Raw genomic sequence first — 19505 nt, forward strand, 5'->3', positions numbered from 1 at the left:
TCTGGCAATGCAAACTCCATGGACTAGAGCAGTGAGGGCAAAATAGGTTCATCATGTGCCCGTGGTTCAGAGATAGTGGAGACTGGTTCTGAGAGCAATCTCCTCTGAATCCATGCCCTCATCCCACAAACATCATAAGAAGCACTGTCCTAAAGTCATATATAAGAAAGTGGAATATATATGGGTGGAGGGGTTATTAGCAATATCTAAACCCAAGAACATTTCTGTATTATAATTTGCTGTTTTAGAATGTTTATACAACACAGTATCAGACATGTGGTTTGTTATGCCTGTTTTCAAAAGAGCCATGCAACGGTTCCTGCAAAAGATTAGGTGTCAAAACAAAATAGTACTTTGGCCTAGGGTTCCTCAATACCACTTTACAGATTAGATCAGGCTTCCTCAACCTCAGCCCTCCAGATGTTTTTGGCCTTCAACTCACATGATCCCTAGCTAGCAGGACCAGTGGTCAGGGATGATGAGAATTGTAGTCCCAAAACATCTGGAGGGCCAAGGTTGAGGAAGCCTGGATTAGATCGTAGTAAAACCCATGAGAAAGGAATATATGCTTGTTTTTTAAACCGCATATTAAAATCACATTAATTAACAAAATGTTTGTTATTTGAAATTACACATTACAGCAACAGACCACAATGACTCATGGCCGAGATAAGAAGTATATGTCAAACAATTCAGAAAACTGGCTCACAATTTGTTAATCTAAATGAGCATTTCTCTCTCTCTCTCTCTCTCTCTCTCTCACACACACACACACACACACACACACATTCAGGCATCAAGCATCACTTTTTTAAACTTTTCACCCCAAATGCTAGTATTAAAGAAATTCAATAGGGCATGAAGATATTGAACATCTACTCAAATAACAGGAGAGCCTACATCTGGAACAGTTGCTCCACAATTGGGAGAGAGACTGGGAGATGAACGCCACTGGTTTCAATAGAAACTCGAGTTTAAAATGACAGTGTGTGTTTGACGGTTGGGAATGTTGCCCTGTAGCAGTCTCAGAGCAGTGTGATTGTGCTAAATTGCCAAGCTGCTGTGGGTAGCTTACAGATGGTTTACATTCATTCAGCATTTCCTCTCAACTGGGGGTTTACATTGTCACAGAAAACCTTATATTCTTTTACCCACCACTCTGCCAATGCAAATATATATATAATTTGGATGAACAAGTCTAATAACCAGCTTATCTTTGGTCATCTGTAGGATGGGAGGCTGGCGCAAATGTGCGTACCCCTGGACAGCTTTTCTTTTAAAATAAAGGCAAGGCCAATACTTGCATCTTTTGCATTCCCTTTTTCCTACAATGATACTTGTTAGGTTTGTGGTATTGGGCAAGGGGTGCTGGCATGAATTCTCATAAAACTAATTAGATGGGTGTGGGGGGATGAGAGTCAAAAAAGAAAGGCAAAACCTCATTGGATCTAGGGAACCTTTTTTAACCTGCTCTCTGTCTAATACAGGAAAAACCCAAATAAGAATACTAACTGCAATTTATTTCTGTACTAGCAACCTTGTACCCAGCGTTGCTCAGGAATTCTAAGAAACCAAAAAATCGGTGCAGTTTTGAAAGGTTCCGCCTATCATCTTGCTTCATCTAATTGTATCCAAATGTAGACAAAACCATGCTTCTTGATCTCAAAAATCACCATGCAATATTTGGTTACATAAACTTAAGACATATCCAAATCCCTAGGGTAGTATTCAACTAACTCCTACTCAAGAGTAGACTGACACAGTTCCATTAATTTCAATGTGTTTGCTCTGAAAAAGTGTTAGTTGACTGTAATCCATAGAGAAGAGTCAGATAAACAACTTTCCAATGTATATATCAGATTCAGCTGTGTGTTAGTGCTTTCCATCTGTACTATATTCTCTTTATCTTTAGGGTCCCCCCCTCTAAATATATTAGGGTTTTCATCTAATGTAAAATAGAAATAGTGCATTCCATCAGTAATTATGAGCATTGCATCAGTCACTATTTCCATAAATACATCAGCTGGGCAGTATAGTCAACCCCATAGGGTTGTTGTTGTTGCTGCTGCTGCTGTTGTTGTTAAATCTATATCCTGTCTTTCCTCACTTAATGATCTTAGGTGGATTAGAATTAATTATTTAAGAATCACTAAATAATAACAACATTTTAAACCCTAAACATTAAAATTCACAGTAGACATTACCAACAGCTGTTCTTCCAATAGTAAATCAACCTCAGCTCATAACCTCACCTCCCCATGTCCTGTCCCTGCCAAAAGCATTTTTAACTGGTGCCTAAAAGTGCACAGAGTTTGTGTGAATCACATTTGAGGGTAGGGCTTTTCAGAAGCACGGAGCCATCAATGAGAAAGTCCTTCCCCAGGTCAATGAACAGCATACTTCATCCATGGATGGAATCACAAGGATGTGAAATGGTAGATGTGGAATTCACTGATTCTGAATATGCATCTTGTGCAAATAAGCTACAGTCCTGAACACCCTTGTTAGGAAGCCACATTGAACTACGTAGGTTTTGTGTCTGAATTAACATACTTGGGATTAGTCAGTAAATTTTATACTCCTCCTTAAAGCAAGATAGCATGCAGCTCAGTTTGTAGGTCCTACGTGGCTTTCGGAAATCATTTCTAAAGATTTAGGTTCCAATACGTAACTGCAGTTATAATGTTTACTTTCTGCTACAAAGTGTCATATGTAGGGCTATTGTTAATATATGAAGAGTTGAGCTGAGTATGGCACTAGAAGTGAGACTAGCAAGAAAAGTTGAGCACATAAGATCAGAGAAATGGGCATGAACCATGTCTGCAAACTGAGAAACAGGGCAAGCAAAACAACATTTCAGATTGGGCCAACTTTCTCCATATTCAAAAACAATGAGTTAAGAATGGGTAAACATAAATAAAGGGCACATATTCAGATTTCACATCCCCCATATAGTTCATAACTGGCTTTCATTCTACATGTAAAACATGTACAATCCATGCTGTGAGCTTGAAATCTGAAACTTATAGCAGTAAAGCTTTTCAGTGTAAGTACAGATTGATTGATAGCCCTTTATCTTCTGCTGTGACTAATGATAAGCCCAATGAGATAACACTACAATTTCACACTAATCTGCAGGTTGCATTGTTCACTTTGTCACTCATAAATATTTTTGCTTACTATAAGTTGAGGAACAACCATTCATTCTCAACATAACCAGTGCAGAGCAAAAATAGACGCAGCAAATAAGTCTTCGTATTATAATCATCAGCATTGTTTAGGTTTGTGAAATTTTTAAGAGTATGTTAAATGATATGATTCCTTTCAACAGTATTGGTTTTAATATCTATTTCATGGGTACAGTGTTTATTTTGTACCATATGCCATGCTTATTTTTCTAGAAAAGTAGGCGCCGGTACTCACCATAAAGTTCTTACAGTGTCACACTTTTTAACCAAAAAAAGAAAACGAAAACGAAAAAAATAGGTGCCAGTACACAGCATGAAGTTGTTCCCACACAGAAATTATTTTTTTAATTTGTGGAGCAAAATTCCAACATGCACCCTCACCCTGCCTGCTGACTGAAGTGGTATGATCGAGGAACCAGAATTTGTGCAGACCAGGCCTAAGCCAAAAGACTTCATGGAAGTGACCCAAACCACAATAAACTTAGCCTCACGTGATGCAGCTGCCTACAGTGTATCATTTTCTTCCTTCCCTGTATAACCAATTCAGAGACTACTGTATTATGCCTCTTGCCTAGCTAAAATGTTAGTACTGTATTATCAACATGCCAACTTTGGGATGCTGTCCCCAAATAGGCTTCATGCTCACTGCTGCACCAGGCTAAGGCATTCTTATTTGTCCAGATAATTAAATTTTAGCCCTGCTTTGCAGTTTTTTCATCAATAGTTTTTGCCTCTCAATTTGTTATTCATTATGAAGGTCATAGTTTTTTTTTATTGTATTTGCACACCATTTTGGAATTTGTGGGTGAAGGGGATAGAGGGTGGTTAAATATTTTTCAAATAAATATATAACATATTCAGTTTTCCTGAATCTGAATGAACTTGCCCACTGCTTCTGCCTTGCTGTGATAACAGAAGTATTGCTATGTTCTGCACAGCAGAGAATGTCAAGGAAAACCAGAAACATCATATTAGAAAACTTTCAGGCAATTATGCCATTGCAAAGGCATTTATATACCTTGTAGTTGTTGTTATTGTTGTTTTTGGTAGCGATGAATCCAGTCCTGGAGAGGAATGACCATTGGGAGTTTCATAAATGAACCATGCATTTCAAGGCCGAAGTTTTAATTATAATTGCCCATTTACAAAGAACCATACTATGCTCTACTATAGCTTCTCAACTTTGGAATGCAAACCATTGGTGCCTATTGTTTTTCAGCCACAATAAATGAGGGCTTCACAGGAAGAAAACAGTTCCCCTTATCTGCTAAAGGCTGGCCTGCAGCATGTAACTATCAGCTGCTAGCATCACAGGGACTGGGAGGTAACCAATAGAATGTGTGAGGAGAGATTAGAATGAATTGTTGGCGTTGGTTTTGCCTCATAAACGACAGTCTCTTGCATTTGCAAGTTGGCTGTTTGTTACATTTCTTTTTCCTTCAAAGGCAGTTTTGTCTTATCTGATGCTGAAACTCTTCCATGCAGCTTTGACCGCAGAAGCACGCAAGAAAGAAATCGGTTGGAAATTTGTTCATGTCTACCTCTATGCTTGACATTTCTTCGCTGATAAGGTAGAGCTAAATATTGACTTTTTGGTTAAGTTCAGATTAGCTGTCTGGTCTACGAGCATTGATCATAACCCATTATCTTTTTCCCATTTTGGGCCTCTGAGCCCAGCTGCCAAAAATGAGAGACAAAGGAATGGCAGGAAGAAAATTAATGTGCAGTAAAGATATCACTTTACTAGACAAAGCCACAATTACTGTTGACCTTTGATTTTATTTCCTGTCCATCTTGCATTCCAATAAAGTAATTCATATTTGCCTTGGCTTTCCTTTTCCCAAAGAAAACAATTTCTTTTCTGTCTACATGACAAGAAACCCTCTGCTGTTAATGCTGTTTGATAATAAATACAGGTGCTACCATAAGTACGCAGAATTAAAGTGCAGTGCTTGCTGGTGTAAGCTTCAGTCTGTTGCTTTCCTCTAACCCTATAAGAAGACTTAAGGACTTGGCCTGAAGGGGGAAAGAAGTAAGGGAAGAAGGAAAGCAAATAATGCAGAAAGTATTTGCCTTGCAGAAAGTCTTTGACAAGTTCCCAAGAGACTTCCAAGGAAATTAAACATCTGGAGTTGTGATGTCCACCCTGACATGGTTTAGAGCAGTTTCAGACACTGTGGAGGGGTTAAATGAATGTGAATGAGGAGAGACTAGCCCTGCCATTTAGACGCTTGTCCTCTTTCATGCCAAACCTTCTTAAAGAGAAAAGGAAAGGATACATGGTTGCTTCCAGATAACCTGTTTAAATACGCATTCATCTTGATTTGTTTACACAGTATGTGGGGAGTTCAGATGTCCCTATTTTTGAGAGTTTTTTCTGATTATTATTTTTTGCAGGGATGTTGTTATCTATCTTTCTGTCTGTCTGTCTGTCTGTCTGTCTGTTTGTTTGTTTGTCGTCTATCCTGCCCTTCCTCCCCAGTGGGTCCAGTGTAAAACATTAGACAACTTTGTGTCTAATAGCAATTGCTATTCCATACTTTCCTTGGCATTTCTCTGTCAATTTTTAAATTGCAAAAATTACATGGGGGGGAGCACTGAATAAACTCAAATGGCACAACCTGCTTTTGCAGGTATGCAATTGAATCCCACCAGGAATTCTCAACCATCTGGAATAGGTCCATGTCAGTTCTTCTCATGTCCACACCAGTTCCTCTACAGCCAATGAAGTAAGATCATTGGTTCCCTCCAAGCTCAAGCTCAAAGTGAAGGAAGTGGCAGTGAGCTGGCAGAAGTCCAAATAACAGAGTCACCATTGTGCTTGTTGTCATTATGTATACACAAATAGCTAGCATAGCACGAGAGAATCAATTCAACATGTTGGGTATTCTCTCAAGACCGCTTGTTATATAATAACATAAGGAGATTAAACAGTCATCAACACCTCCTCTCTTTTTTGGTCTCAACCTGTAATTAAATAATCCCTCCCCTCATTGTAAAATGTGGTTCCTTGCCAATGAAAGAAGCACATTAAGACACTGTCAAAAGTATGTTCAAATACTTTCCCCTGTAAAATGTTAAGGATTCCCAAAGCTCATTCAAGTTTAACACTCTCTCCACCCTCAAGTTCTCTTCTATTGCCATGTATTGTGCATAGTACAGAACATGCTTTTTGTGGGGGGGGGCACACCTCTCCTATGTGTATTTATATTCCAAATTAACAAGAAATCAGTGCAAAAGATCTACAGGGTGGAAATGTTATATGGTGCACATTCCACTCCCCTGCAGAAGGATATTCTGAGCTTAACACAGTTCAACAGTTACAGATAGGTAGCCGTGTTGGTCTGCCATAGTCAAAACAAAAAAAATTAAATTCCTTCCAGTAGCATCTTAAAGACCAACTAAGTTAGTTCTTGGTATGAGCTTTCATGTGCATGCACACTTCTTCAGATACAGTTCAACAGGTATTTGTACTGAAGAACTGACCAGATTCCCCAGCGACATGGATAATAAACTCCTACCTGTACACTGAATGGAGGAGGATCCACTATGTTCCATCTGGCAACTAATATGCCACCAGCAAAAGCTCTTATCCTCCACAGACTTTTTTCTTTTGGTCATAGAACTATAGAATTGTAGGGATGAAAGGGGACACAAGGATCATCTCATCCAACTCCCTGCAATGCAGGAAACTTTCACCCAACGTGGGGCTCAAACCCACAACCCTGGGATTAAGAGTCTCATGCTCTTAGCTACCAGTTTCACTAATACAAGAGACATGCTGTTTTCTTAGAGTGGGGGGGGAGTGGTCTTTTCACAGCTCACTGTTTTACAAGCCCAGGAGGCAGGAAGCAGTAACAGGACTACTGTTGGCTGGGAGATGGGCATTCAGTTTAGCCTCCCCAGTCCTTTTCTGCTGCAGCTGCAGTACAGCAGCCTACTGGAGGAGCCAAAAGGTTTGGTCAACTAGACCTATCTATGAAGCACAAGAACTTGCCATGGCTATAGCTGGTTTCCAGGAATGACGCCTATTTATGCAGAATGACATTGGGTCACTACCAGCAAGCCAGCCCCAATACAGGTGACGCTAAAGGAGGTGTGACCCTTTGGAGTGTGATGTGGGCATGGGCATTACAGCTTGTTCCCAGGTGAGAGACTGGAGCAGCACTGGGAGGGTACAGGTTGTGAAGCAGGTGGAATACTGTGCCTATGGTGAAAGCATATCCAGTGCAATTGGTGATTATTTGTTGATTTTTTTATTTTATGTCATTTTGATTGATTGTACTGATTGAACTTTTATTGTATATTCATTTGTACTAATATTTTTGGGAGCCTTTGGACAAAAAAAAAAGCAATGGCATAAATACAACAGAACATTTAGCTTTTGTTTATGACACTGGGGTTTTTTGTTATACAGGCGTCAAGGAAGAAGTGTATTTTAAGTGCGAGTTGTAACTTTCATGTTAACGACTTGATCCAGAGAAGCTTTTCCAATCTGAGGGTCTTTTTTCCAGTGGAGGCAGCAGTCATCCCAAGGAGATGACATCCTTTCCTCCAATGGAAGATATTCCATTGTAGAAAGTTTCTCTGGATCCAACCCAATGCCAACATTTATATTGTGTTGATTTTTGTAGGTGTGTGCAAAAATAAATTCAAAGTTGTTGTTTAAAAAAGAATGAACATATTTTAAGAACCCTGCAACTGCTTTCTACAGCAAGTTTTGAGGAAACCAATGCTGCATTTGAGAAAGAAATTCCCTGGCCTGGGAAAAATGTTTTCCCACCCAAATGAAATTCCAAGGGTAAGTCTGTAAAAGCCAGCATTTTTATACCACTGGTTTTCTACCGTGTGTTTTGTTGCTTCTGTGTGTTTTTAGTAGTTTGCCTTTTTAAAATCCTATAATAAGTAATGTAGTTATAAAGCTTAAAACACTATATTTGTATCTGTCATTTTAAAATAATCACCTTCTTCCAGTTGTATGGAAATGCCAAGCTGCTGCTAACATGTCAGAACACTCCAGTTTATAATAGCCTATTTACAGGCTTATATCTTAAACAATAATTCTATCTTCTTTACCACCACCTCACTCATCTTTGAAACTTTAGGAGAAAGAATAATTCGTTTACAGAAATGCCTCACCCCCATTTCTTTCTTTTTTTTAAAGGCAGGATTCCCAAATCCCATTCAATTTCTTTTAGAGGAAGTTAGCCTGTGCTTCAGTTTCCCACATAAATCAATGGAACTTAAATATGCTTAACACTGGTCAAATTATATTCTAGTTAAAGTTCTTAGCTACAAATCTAACACAGTTTTCATCACTTAGTATTTCATAGACTCAACAAAGTTTATTGATATTGTTACCTAGTGGTTCCACATTTTCTTGCATTCTTCCTTGGTCCTTTTGGATGTTTTATATTATTGTCAAACTTTTGGGTCAATTTCAATACTTGACAACTTTCAATTAATCTCCAATTTTTGCTTTAAAAGCTTTTTTCTTTATATTGTATCTTCATGCATTAAATGATGTGCGATATGAGAAATGTTTTCTGTAAACTAATCTAAAATATAACTCAGTTTAACTCAGTGAAACAAAGGTTGCTTCAAGATTATGTTTACTGAGTATTCATCCTAATTTTCTGCAACACCGTTTACAAGGAGGCTATACAAGATTGCCAAATACTGAGCATTTGTTTGTGTTTTCTGGGAGGTTATACAATGTTGTGACAATCACTTGTTATCCCTTTACAATGCATTTCCCCATCACTTTCCTTACTGCAAAAAGTCCATGTCTTTTTTGTGTGCCAAAGTCAAATCCACTTTGCTGATATGCAAGTGAATTCCACCCACTCTATAGCAATGGTCTGGAAGTTTCTTCAGAATCCTACTATATAAGTGCTTATTCCAAAAGTAAGTCCTTTATTAAGCCTGCAACCCAATAAACAAAAAAATCCCCCATGTATCTACCTTCCATACCCACAGTGGCATAGCGTGGGGGGTGCAGGGGGAGCCGGCCGCACTGGGCGCAAATCGGGGGGGGGGGCGCTCGCACTCGCAGCTCTCTGACCCTACCTGGCTCACTCAGGGTTAGGGGGCGCAAATTACTTGCCTTGCCCCGGGTGCTGACAACCCACGCTATGCCACTGCATACCCATGCTGGTTTGCTGCTGCCTTAACACTTCTGGGTCATCATTTGAAGCCAAGCAGACTCACTTTGTATTCCCAAGTCTTTTCATTCTTCTCCAGATGTGACAGTCAAAACACACTCAGAACATCCAAAGATTAGAAACCATAACAACTTATCTGGCCCCACAAAATCACGTGCCAAAACTATTGTTTACACAGAATTGGAGGTGGAAAAGATACTTGGTATCTGCAGTGAATAATATTATGATGTTCAAACTGCAGTTCTCTGCCCAATTTGTGTAATTATAAGGGTGGGGGACTCAAAATCCTGTAAAATATGAAGGCAAGCCTCAAAAGGAAATCCTTTTAAAACTGTATGACCATTTTTTTACTAGTTCTATTACTGCACAATTCATTAGTTGCACAGCTAATCAGCAGGAGCCATGTATTTTGATTAACACATCATGATGTACCAGTTATATAAACAGGAAATGGCAATAGATTACATCACTATGGATATTGCGTAGAGGATTACTTTTAATTCCAGAATTCTTGCAAAATTCAGCTTTCAAAATACAGATAACACACTACACACTATGTGGTCTTGGCTAAGGGTTGTTCATGTGTTCCCAATCACATCCAAATTTTAAGAGGTGTAGCAATCAAGACTGCATTTTTATCCAAAGTGAAGGAAGCAATTATTTGCCCTTCTTCAGTGACAAGCAGATTTGCATATGCTGCCTATGCTTGAATGGTTGCAGACTGATTAGACCAGCCTTCCATCCTCCATATTGTTTTAGATGCAACTCCATCAGGCTCCGACAGTATGCTTGCAAACACTGCAGTTTATGGGAATTATAGCCCAAAACATCTGAAGGGAACCAAGCTGGGCAAAGCTAGAATAGACAGTGTTAGCCTAATAAACACAATTCATAGAATTGTGTTTTATTGATTTATTTCATAAAATTTATGGTATACACTGCTTGGCTGTAAAACAACAACCTCAAAGCAATTTACAAAAGATACAAGGAAAATCAAGAAAAAAATTACAACCCTACTTTAAAACATACAAAAGTTAAAATACTAAAAGAGATTAAGATTGCCCCAACTTTCTAAGCATCTGGAGAGACTATGTTTGATATGGTAATTGAATCCGCAGTCACCAACCAACCATGCCGCTGTCATCATTTCACCCTAATCCCTCCCACGAATCCTGCCATTTTATTTGCAATAAGTTTAAACTCCTTTCTCTCCTCCTGCCCCAGTTCAGCACCATATCACCTACTATTTGTTATCTTATGTCTTTATCCTTTAGATCTGTTATGCATACCTGCTTATATGCTGCACACTGCTACAACTCTCTGGATCCTTCAATTTAATCTCCCTATCTTGTCTCTTAGCCGCTCCTTTATCATGGTGCCACCTTCATGTTACAGATGAAAATGACAGGAGGTCAGGACCAGAGACCAGACTCTCTGAATGCCATACTGAATTTTAAACTGGCAACTTGATTGTGTTCCTTTAGAAACACATCTTAGCCTTTGGAAAGAAAAGAAAAATACGGAGAGGTATCTGCTATATGAAATCCTAACAGTATGCCCACTTGCGAGAAAGTTTCTTTGAAGAAATCAAATGCATACCATAAAATAGTTATTTCATCAGGTGTGTGGAGTTTTTTGGACGGAGAAATCTCTCTCTTTCAATCATCCTCTCCCCTATTTATATTTTTTAAAAAATGATAGGGAGTTGTGAAGTCTGTTGTCTCCAATGCAAGTGATCTCATTTAAATACATATTCCCTTTGCTTTGCATTGTGTGAGCAGCCATGGAGTCCCTGTCCCTGCAACGCCTGGCCATCTAGGTTATATGAATAAATGGACACCACAATGGTCAGGGATTAAAAGGCCACAACTTTATTGATTTCAGAAATAGGTAAATCTTTGGCATAGGCACTGGGCATGTATCCCTCTCAGCCTCCTAGTGGAGGGTCTGAAGCATGACAGGGTCTGCTTGGGGGAAGAAGGGGCCATCACAAAACGCAGGTTTACATGGATGGCCCAACCCTAAGCACTGGGGAAGCTCTATGACCTGCTTCTTGCTCTATGAACAGAGACTTCAAGACCCCTCTAACGGGGTACCCTATAAATGCCACCGCTGGAAGGGGGACGAGTCACCTCTTCACCCCCAAAGATTAGGAGATAGACTAAGGATTCCGCCCAAGGCCTAACCCGCCAAAAGTAGTGCTACAGTGAAGACAAAACCTGCAGCACAAGGAAAATTCCTTCCTGGCTCCGAATATAGCAACCATCCAAAGACCATAGCAAAGCCCGCTGAGCTGGAAAGAAAAAGGGTGTTAAAAGAACAACAGCAGTGCCTAGGAATGGACCTGAGGGAAGACTGCATCCCTAAGGTCTGCTCCCAAAACCCCACCCTCCAGACCGCCACAGAAAGGCCAGTTTGAATGGTGGGCTTGGTGGAGGCCCATGCACCTCTGTGGCAGCCAGGGAGGAGCGGCAATGGCCACTTGTAAAATGGCGAGGCTCTGCGGGGAGAGGAGGCGCTGTGGTGGGCTGCAACTACCACTCACCATGGAGAGAGGTAAGCGGCCATTTTTCACTATATCATATGTGTATCTCCACACATTTTGAATAGCTGTACTCTCATTTGCATCTCCTCCTTTTGGTGGGAATTAGAGGCAGAAAACATGAATAGGATTCTCACATAAGGTAATTAGAACTCGGGACAAAGGCTTTTATAAGCATTCTGGATGTGCTGGGGGGAATTAAAGTGCTGAGCAGATTTTCAAACTATGCCCCACTCTCAGCTCACAGTCCTCCTTTTCTTCCCTTTAGTTTTGCTATAAGTTTTTGACCAGCTTAAAGGTATGCAAATATGATAATGCATTGTCTAGCTTGTCCCTGAAATGAAAGTGTGTTTTTCTGTGTGTGTGTGTGTGTGTGTGTGTGTGTGTGTGTGTGTTCCCTCCTTCATGCATTTTCAGTGTTTACTGCAGATCCTCAAAGCACTAGCGGCGATTGCTTTAGGGATGTTGAAAAGTTTACAGTGAAATAAACACACTGACTATCCAGCCTAATCAGGATTTTATTGGCTCACAGGCCTTTTACAATCCTGGCAGAGTGCAGCAAAAAGGAAGAAAGGCAGCAGTTCAAAACACAATACATTTAAAAGCAATACAGTATGTGAATTTTATTTATGACCTCCTGATCCCAGGGAAAGCATGCAGTATGAATCCTGTGTGGTTTAGCAGTCATCTATCTCATGGGGTCAGGAAGCTAGAAAAACTCTGCATTGGCTCTAATGAAGCCAGAAAGTATCTGAAAGAAAGCTGCCACGTTAACCAAGGTAGGTGGCCTGGGCAGTAGAAAATAAAAGTATTTTAAATAGAAAGACATGAAGAAACAAGAGGAGTGGAAGAGTGGAAGAAAGCCATGGTGTTTCAGGACAGAGGCAAGGTAATAAAGGCTTTGCGCCCTCAGAATTACTAATTTTTTCCCTACTTGTTTATGCTACCTTTGAAGAAAAAAGTGTCCCCAAGACTCTTCACAGATACTAAAACAAAAATTTCAAAATGAATAAGCAAAATAATGAAACAAATTCCAATCAGGTAGCCAATTATGATTCAACCCAAGAGAAAGAAACGCATTACCAAGAAAAGCAGGAAACAGCTTTACATAAAACCTGCATGTGTTAATTTACCGGTATATAGATGCAAATTTAGACATAAATGTTGTAGTTTAAATATAAATACCATACCCCTCACCATAGTGGGGGTGTCTAACCTGTGCTGTACTCATTCTGCTGGACTTGGGACTAGAGTGTTCTTCAAACAGATAGCCCTTCAAATAGAGGACTGGGCTTTGTAAAGTAGAACGCAGGGCCAGTCTCAAGTGGGAACAAATCAAAAACATATTTCCATTTCATTCCAACTCTCAAAGTCCTGAAGGAGTAAGAAACCATTTTATCTGTCTATTTTATGTTTTAAAGAGAAGAAAGATGAACATAAGCAAACCTCTGAAGGGAATGCAGTTTACAGCTTTAAGAGCCACTGCTGCGAAGGCCCTGCTCTAAATCGAAACCAATTTTGGTTCTCAGATAGATGACACTTGGAGCAGGGTTTTTGGATATCAAGGAACGAGAGATTAATTTGGTGAATTCTTACCTTAGCATCTTAAGTGGGATGGAAGTAATCTCCCAGAACAAACTGGAAGAAATCGTGCTAAACCCTGCAAATGAGTTTGTTGTCTCATTTACCTTCACTTCTTTACATTTTAAAATCCTAAGGAGTTTGTATAGAGCAGGAATGCAGAAAATGGCCCATGAGAAATAAATCAATAATAAACACACTCATAGATAGTAAGGCCCATTGAGTTTGATGGGACCTATGTCTGAATAAATATGCTTAGGATTGCACCGTGCAGGGGCAAATAACCTATAACACCTATCTTCACAGCCCAGAAACATCCAATTGCCTTAAGGTCAGTCCTGATGAGACTGTGCAGGGGTTGGACTGACAAGCCCTGCACCTTCTAGGTCCCTGGTGTTGCCATTCAGAGTGCAGATTTAAGGACTTGTTATGGAAATAAAGGGGGGCACTTATTGAAAATCAATTTTGTCACCTCTTCCTCCCCAAACCCTGACACAATGAGCCCAGCCACCTTTTATTCACAGTCACATAAGTACAACACTACAGCATGGCCATACACCTGTACGTTCAACCACTGAAATATACACCCAATATGTAGCAATGGAGATTTATGTTACTGCTTTATGAATGAACACTGTGTTTTATGACTAGACTCTGTATTTTGTGAATTACCTAAGAGCCACCAATAGGGAGTTCTAGAATCTGACAGCTAACCAATTGGGTACTTCCAAAGAGCAACCCCTATTGCTGAAAGCAGGTGACCAGCAGGGAATGCTTCAGCTCAGCCTTTGCACTTTAGACTGAACACCCCCTGCTGTGCAGATAATGGAGAAAGCTCGTAAATTGTATCCCTTCTGGCATCCTGGCCAACTCTATTATGCTGGTGTAAACCCTGGTGCACCAGAAGCACAGAATAGCAGCAAATAAAATCTGCTCATACCTCAGCAACTGATAAGACTTGTCAACCAGTTCTTCCAAAGTCTTCCTAAATTATAAAGCTCCAAAATACAGGCCAAAAGAAAGCAGGTCTGGGAAGAGCGAGGCATACAATGGACAGCACCAGTGAAAATGCCCTGCTCTATGTAACTCCTGCCCTGTATTTTGATAGAGTGCCCACTTGCCCTCCTTTTTGACATGGAATGCTCTCCATTGGAGTATCCAGGTTCTAGTTGGTTAATTGGTTTGGCAGCTACAGGAGAGCTATGAGATTCAGGTAAGGGTGGTCAGATGCCTTGTCAATCCCTCCCCCCCCCCCATTTCTTTATTATTATTCATTTTATAACACAACTAAACAACACAAACAGAAAAACAAACAATACAAACAAATTCTTGTCTTATCCTTATTTTTTCTAAACATTGTTATGTGAGCTTCCCCAAGTCCCCCCTATCTGATTTTTATTTTATGAGATGCCTTGTCAATCCCAGCAGGTATATAAGAGGACGACCCAGCCTGCCTGGACTAACCCTAACTCTTAGTAATCTGCTCTTCCCTAGAATTTCCCTGTACTTTGTACTCTCAGTGATATCATGCTTCTAACACACAGTACACCTAGGCTGCAATCCTATATTGAAAGTCTCACTGAGCTCAGAGTAACTTACTTCTGTGTAAGTGTCAATCGGTGTCCATTTTTAATGGCAGGCACCAAATCCCTTAGGAAACAGAGAGGATGCCAGTGGCAACTTTAGCTGCCCTTACAAATAAAACAAGAGCACAATCAAATCTAAAGTGACATCACGAGAACCATCCAGATAATTTCCCTTTCAGACGTTTCAGTAAAGGGCTGCAATAAAGACAATAATTATCTGAGAGTAGGAAATGGAGCAGACATAACCCATCTTTCATTCCAGTCTGAAGGCTGCAATTTCGTGGTTGTATTCCATTCCTAATGCCATGCATTGACTATTAGCAGATTTCCTTTGCAGACTGGATAGAAGTGGATGTGTTTCAAAGAGGCTTCAGGAATGTCCCATATTCCTGGTAGCAATTTTTAGAAGCCTGCTCTTTTGAGTGACTGGCCTTTGAATGTCTTTAAAACAAGACCTGTCAAACAATCTGTGCTAGATCAGTTAAGTTATAGGGCTAAATGGAATGGTTGGAGACAGACTGCTTGCCCAGAGCCCTTGATCCAGTGCAAGCAATTCAATATCCTACTCAATATTTGGTAGAGGCATCTTCAAATATGAGTGCTTTTTACACATATTTATACACTGACGACATCTTGTCAAGTGGACCAGATATAAAGCGGTTACACAAAGAATCCTGGAAGTGTGATCCTGCACTGAACAGATCACTTCCATTCCCAAGTAAAACACACTTCTCCTGGCTTGGCACAGCAGATATCATTGACAGTTTTCACCAGCATTCCATATAGATCTCCATATAGAACAACAGCTGCAACACCTTGCAATTTCATGCTCACATTGAATCCCAAAGGAAAGTCTCCAGAGACCTGACAAGTACCTGTGGAATTTTATGGCTTTTTGAGCGCAGTACTATGTATGAAGTAGGAATGGGAAATAAATGTGATTTGGTTCACATTTAAAGGCGAACCTATCTAATTTGCATGTTCTGAAACAAGAAGCCAATTAACCTATCCTTCAAAATTCACACTTCTCCAACTTTTGCAACGCAGATCTCCAGCCAACAGAAGCAGCCAAGATGCTATGGTAAAGTCTCCCAGTCCCACCCTCTGAAACAAATCCTGCAGGTAGAAGTGGTATAAATCACTGAGCTTCTTGGGCTTGCCAAGTGAAGGTCAGCGGTTCAAATCCACACAACAGTGTGTCCCAGCTTCTCCCAACCTAGCAGTTCGAAAGCATACCAATGAAAGTAGATAAATAGGTACCGCTGCAGCGGGAAAGTAAACAGTGTTTCTGTGCACTCTGGCACGCATCACAGTCCTCCATGTGCCAGTAGCTTTAATTTGCTGAAATGAGCTCCACCTCTGCCACAGAGCTGCTGTGATGTCTTGGAACGTTCATAAACATTCTAATGCTTAGTGTCATCAATAAGCTCTGAACACAAAGGGTGTAGGAATAAAAGGTATCATGTTCTATAGACAGGAAGGTAGGAATGACTGGGTGTGTTGAATTTCAAAGGTGAGCTATCATTTCTTAGGAGTGTTTTATGCATCACTTTCTGGTGACTGCATTGTTATAGGAAAGCATGCTTCTTAGTGCTGTGAAAGATGAGAAAAGCTGAGTTTAGAATGCAACTTTCAGTGAATTTTCACAGCTTTCTACTTATTATTCTCTTTAACAAGGTACAGTAAAGGTTGCAATATTAAACAGTGGGTACATGGTAGTGGCATAGAAATACAACATCCCATCCCTTTGACTACACAGAGTTGTCAAAAGGGCTTTTATGGGACTTGTTAGCATCCATGACACAATTTATTTAACCCGCCCTTTATTTGTATTATTTTTTCCATAGTCAGTTGCACAAAATCAAATTAGAAGAAGCAGTGTCCTTAACTAATCATTGATTCCTATGGTGCCCTCATTGGCTATCTAACACCCACACAGAAGACACTGACAGCTCTTTGATACATAATTGATATGGCTATTGAAGATCATACGCAATATAAGGGATTTTTTTTTCAAAGTTTTAGGCTTAATGTAGCCAAGGTTCTCTTTTGTATTGAATTTCCTCCTAAGCTGTGATCCATTCAAGCTGCCCTTTTCATACAGCGGAAAGCAGATTTGATTAATATGATTTGTCTGTGTGTGTGTGTGTGTGAAAATATGAGACGATTAAGGAGTGGTGATGTAGGGAGCCCATGCCCTTTCTCAACATGACATTCTCTAGCATTATACAGAAGACTGTAGAGTCCTCCAATCTTTATAGTTTTCCTACTTACTGCATCTAGAGTGGGGGTGGGATCTATTATCGGGGGGGGGTTCATTTTTTTTTATTTCTTATTACTGTTCCACTATCGTGTCCAGGTCAACAAATCCACAGCTGCCTATTGATTTCACTCAGTAACAAGACAGGAAAGGCCAGGTTTCAAGGAATGGTTTGCAGATTGGCTTTTCTTTGTGTGAGAAGCTTTCTTGTGAGGACCCCTTAGAAAAAAAAAATTAAGATTGCACAGATGTCCTCTGTGCTCAGTGAAGCAAAATACCAAGTCAATAAATTTACAGCCTGACACTTCTGGTAACCAGCTTCTGTCTCCATATACTGCCAGTCATGGAAACAATCTTCAGAAAAAACTGGTGGGGTGGTGGGAAATAGTTCAGTATTAGTTCAATAGTGTTTTCATCTAGTTCACTGACCTTTTATGCAGCTTGTAATTAGAATGAACGTGTGGCTATGGAGGCCCACATCATAGGAAATAGGGCTGCAGCCAGATTTCAAATTATTTATCCTCCAAACTGTGGTTTAGAGGGCTAGAGAAAAGCCCCATTCTTATGTGCATCCTCCTTTCATATGCTCCAAGTAATAGAAAATTTTCTCATTTGTGCAAACCAATGAATCCTAACTGACAATATGGAGTTTGTGTGAGCTGTTCAAAATTAGGCTGTAAACCTGTGCCGATGCAAGCACACAGAGAGACAAGAAGTAATTTTCTCAATCAACTTTGTGCATGTCCACATTTGATACCATCTAGTAAAAAATATCCTTCTAAAGATGTAAATAGAGCCCTGCAGGATCAGGTCAAAGAGCCATCTAGTTCAACATCCTTTTCCTATAATGGCCAGCATTCTTCCCACTTGTGATTCCCTAACTACTGGCATTCAGAGGCATATTGCCTCTGACAATAGAGGTAGAACTTAGCCATCATGGTGGGTAGCCACTGATAGTCTTGTTCTCCCTGAATTTGCCTCATCCTCTTTTGGGCCATTACTACACATCTAGTGGGAGAAAACTCCATAGCTTAATTATATGCGGTGTGAAGAAGTACTTTATTTTGTCTGCTCTAAATGGAACTGCAATGATCGATTATTTACTTACTTACTTACAAATATTATTGTCCTATCCAGGCAGGGAAACCCATTTCTCTTTTTAACTACTAGTGATTCTAGCATATTGTGGGAAGCTGCCATACAGATATACACTAAGCGACATTTGCAATACTACTGCAATAAAAACATTGTTTAGAATCAGTGGTTATTTGTTGGTTTTTGTTCTTTTTTTATTATGTATTTTGTGTTTTTTATCTTGTATTTGTGAACTGCCCTCAGATCTACGGAGTATACAAAATAAATAAATAAATAAATAAATAAATAAATAAATAAATAAATATTCTACTTGTCATATCAATAAATTTTAACTTACATAAGTTAACCCGGCACTGTTTGTAGCTCAAGCTGACATTTGCATGTCATGTTCAGAGAATGAGAAATCTGTGAATGTGGCTTATTAAGCAATGGGTAGCCTTAGAATGGGACGTGGGTGGTGCTGTGGATTAAACCACAGAGCCTAGGACTTGCCGATCAGAAGGTTGGCGGTTCAAATCCCTGCGACGGGGTGAGCTCCCGTTGCTCGGTCCCTGCTCCTGCCAACCCAGCAGTTCGAAAGCACGTCAAAGGGCAAGTAGATAAATAGGTACCGCTCCAGCAGGAAGGTAAACGGCATTTCCGTGCGCTGCTCTGGTTCGCCAGAAGCGGCTTAGTCATGCTGGCCACATGATCTGGAAGCTGTACGCCAGCTCCCTCGGCCAGTAAAGCGAGATGAATGCCACAACCCCAGAGTTGGTCATGACTGGACCTAATGGTCAGGGGTCCCTTTACCTTTACCTTTAGCTTTAGAATGCAGTTCAGTAAAAATCCACTCAACAGAATTAACAATGAGCATAAAGCAATGTATTTATGACAGACACTGGGCACATTCAGACAAAACACTGGCTGTTAACAATGGCTATTGCACAACCTCTGTGCTAGTACACACAACCCAAGCACTCCTGATTTGTTCTTCCCTTCCTCCCAGCCAGGAAACAAACCATGGAGTGGCTTATTTTTCTGCTGGGAAAAAGGGAGGAGCAATACTTTGATTCCTAAACATGAGTGCCGCTTCAGTTGTAATACAGT

General features: G+C 40.1%; 2 long non-coding RNA genes across 10 annotated transcripts in view; one reads left to right on the forward strand and one right to left on the reverse strand.

Moving 5' to 3' along the window:
- Window positions 1-19505, reverse strand: part of LOC310828089 — a 249367-nt gene that overhangs the window by 224309 nt on the left and 5553 nt on the right. The gene's annotated exons all lie outside the window — the stretch shown is intronic.
- LOC310828111 lies at window positions 4669-13659 on the forward strand. Of its 2 annotated transcripts, XR_014556682.1 has the most exons (4): window positions 4669-4759; window positions 7606-7989; window positions 10627-11270; window positions 11682-13659. It is a non-coding gene; the product is annotated as an uncharacterized lncRNA (long non-coding RNA). The 2 variants fall into 2 exon arrangements; XR_014556681.1 differs by having other exon boundaries at window positions 10627-13659.

The sequence above is a fragment of the Podarcis gaigeae genome (genome assembly GCF_964106915.1).
Source record: "Podarcis gaigeae genome assembly, chromosome: 12".
Classification (NCBI taxonomy): domain Eukaryota; kingdom Metazoa; phylum Chordata; class Lepidosauria; order Squamata; family Lacertidae; genus Podarcis; species Podarcis gaigeae.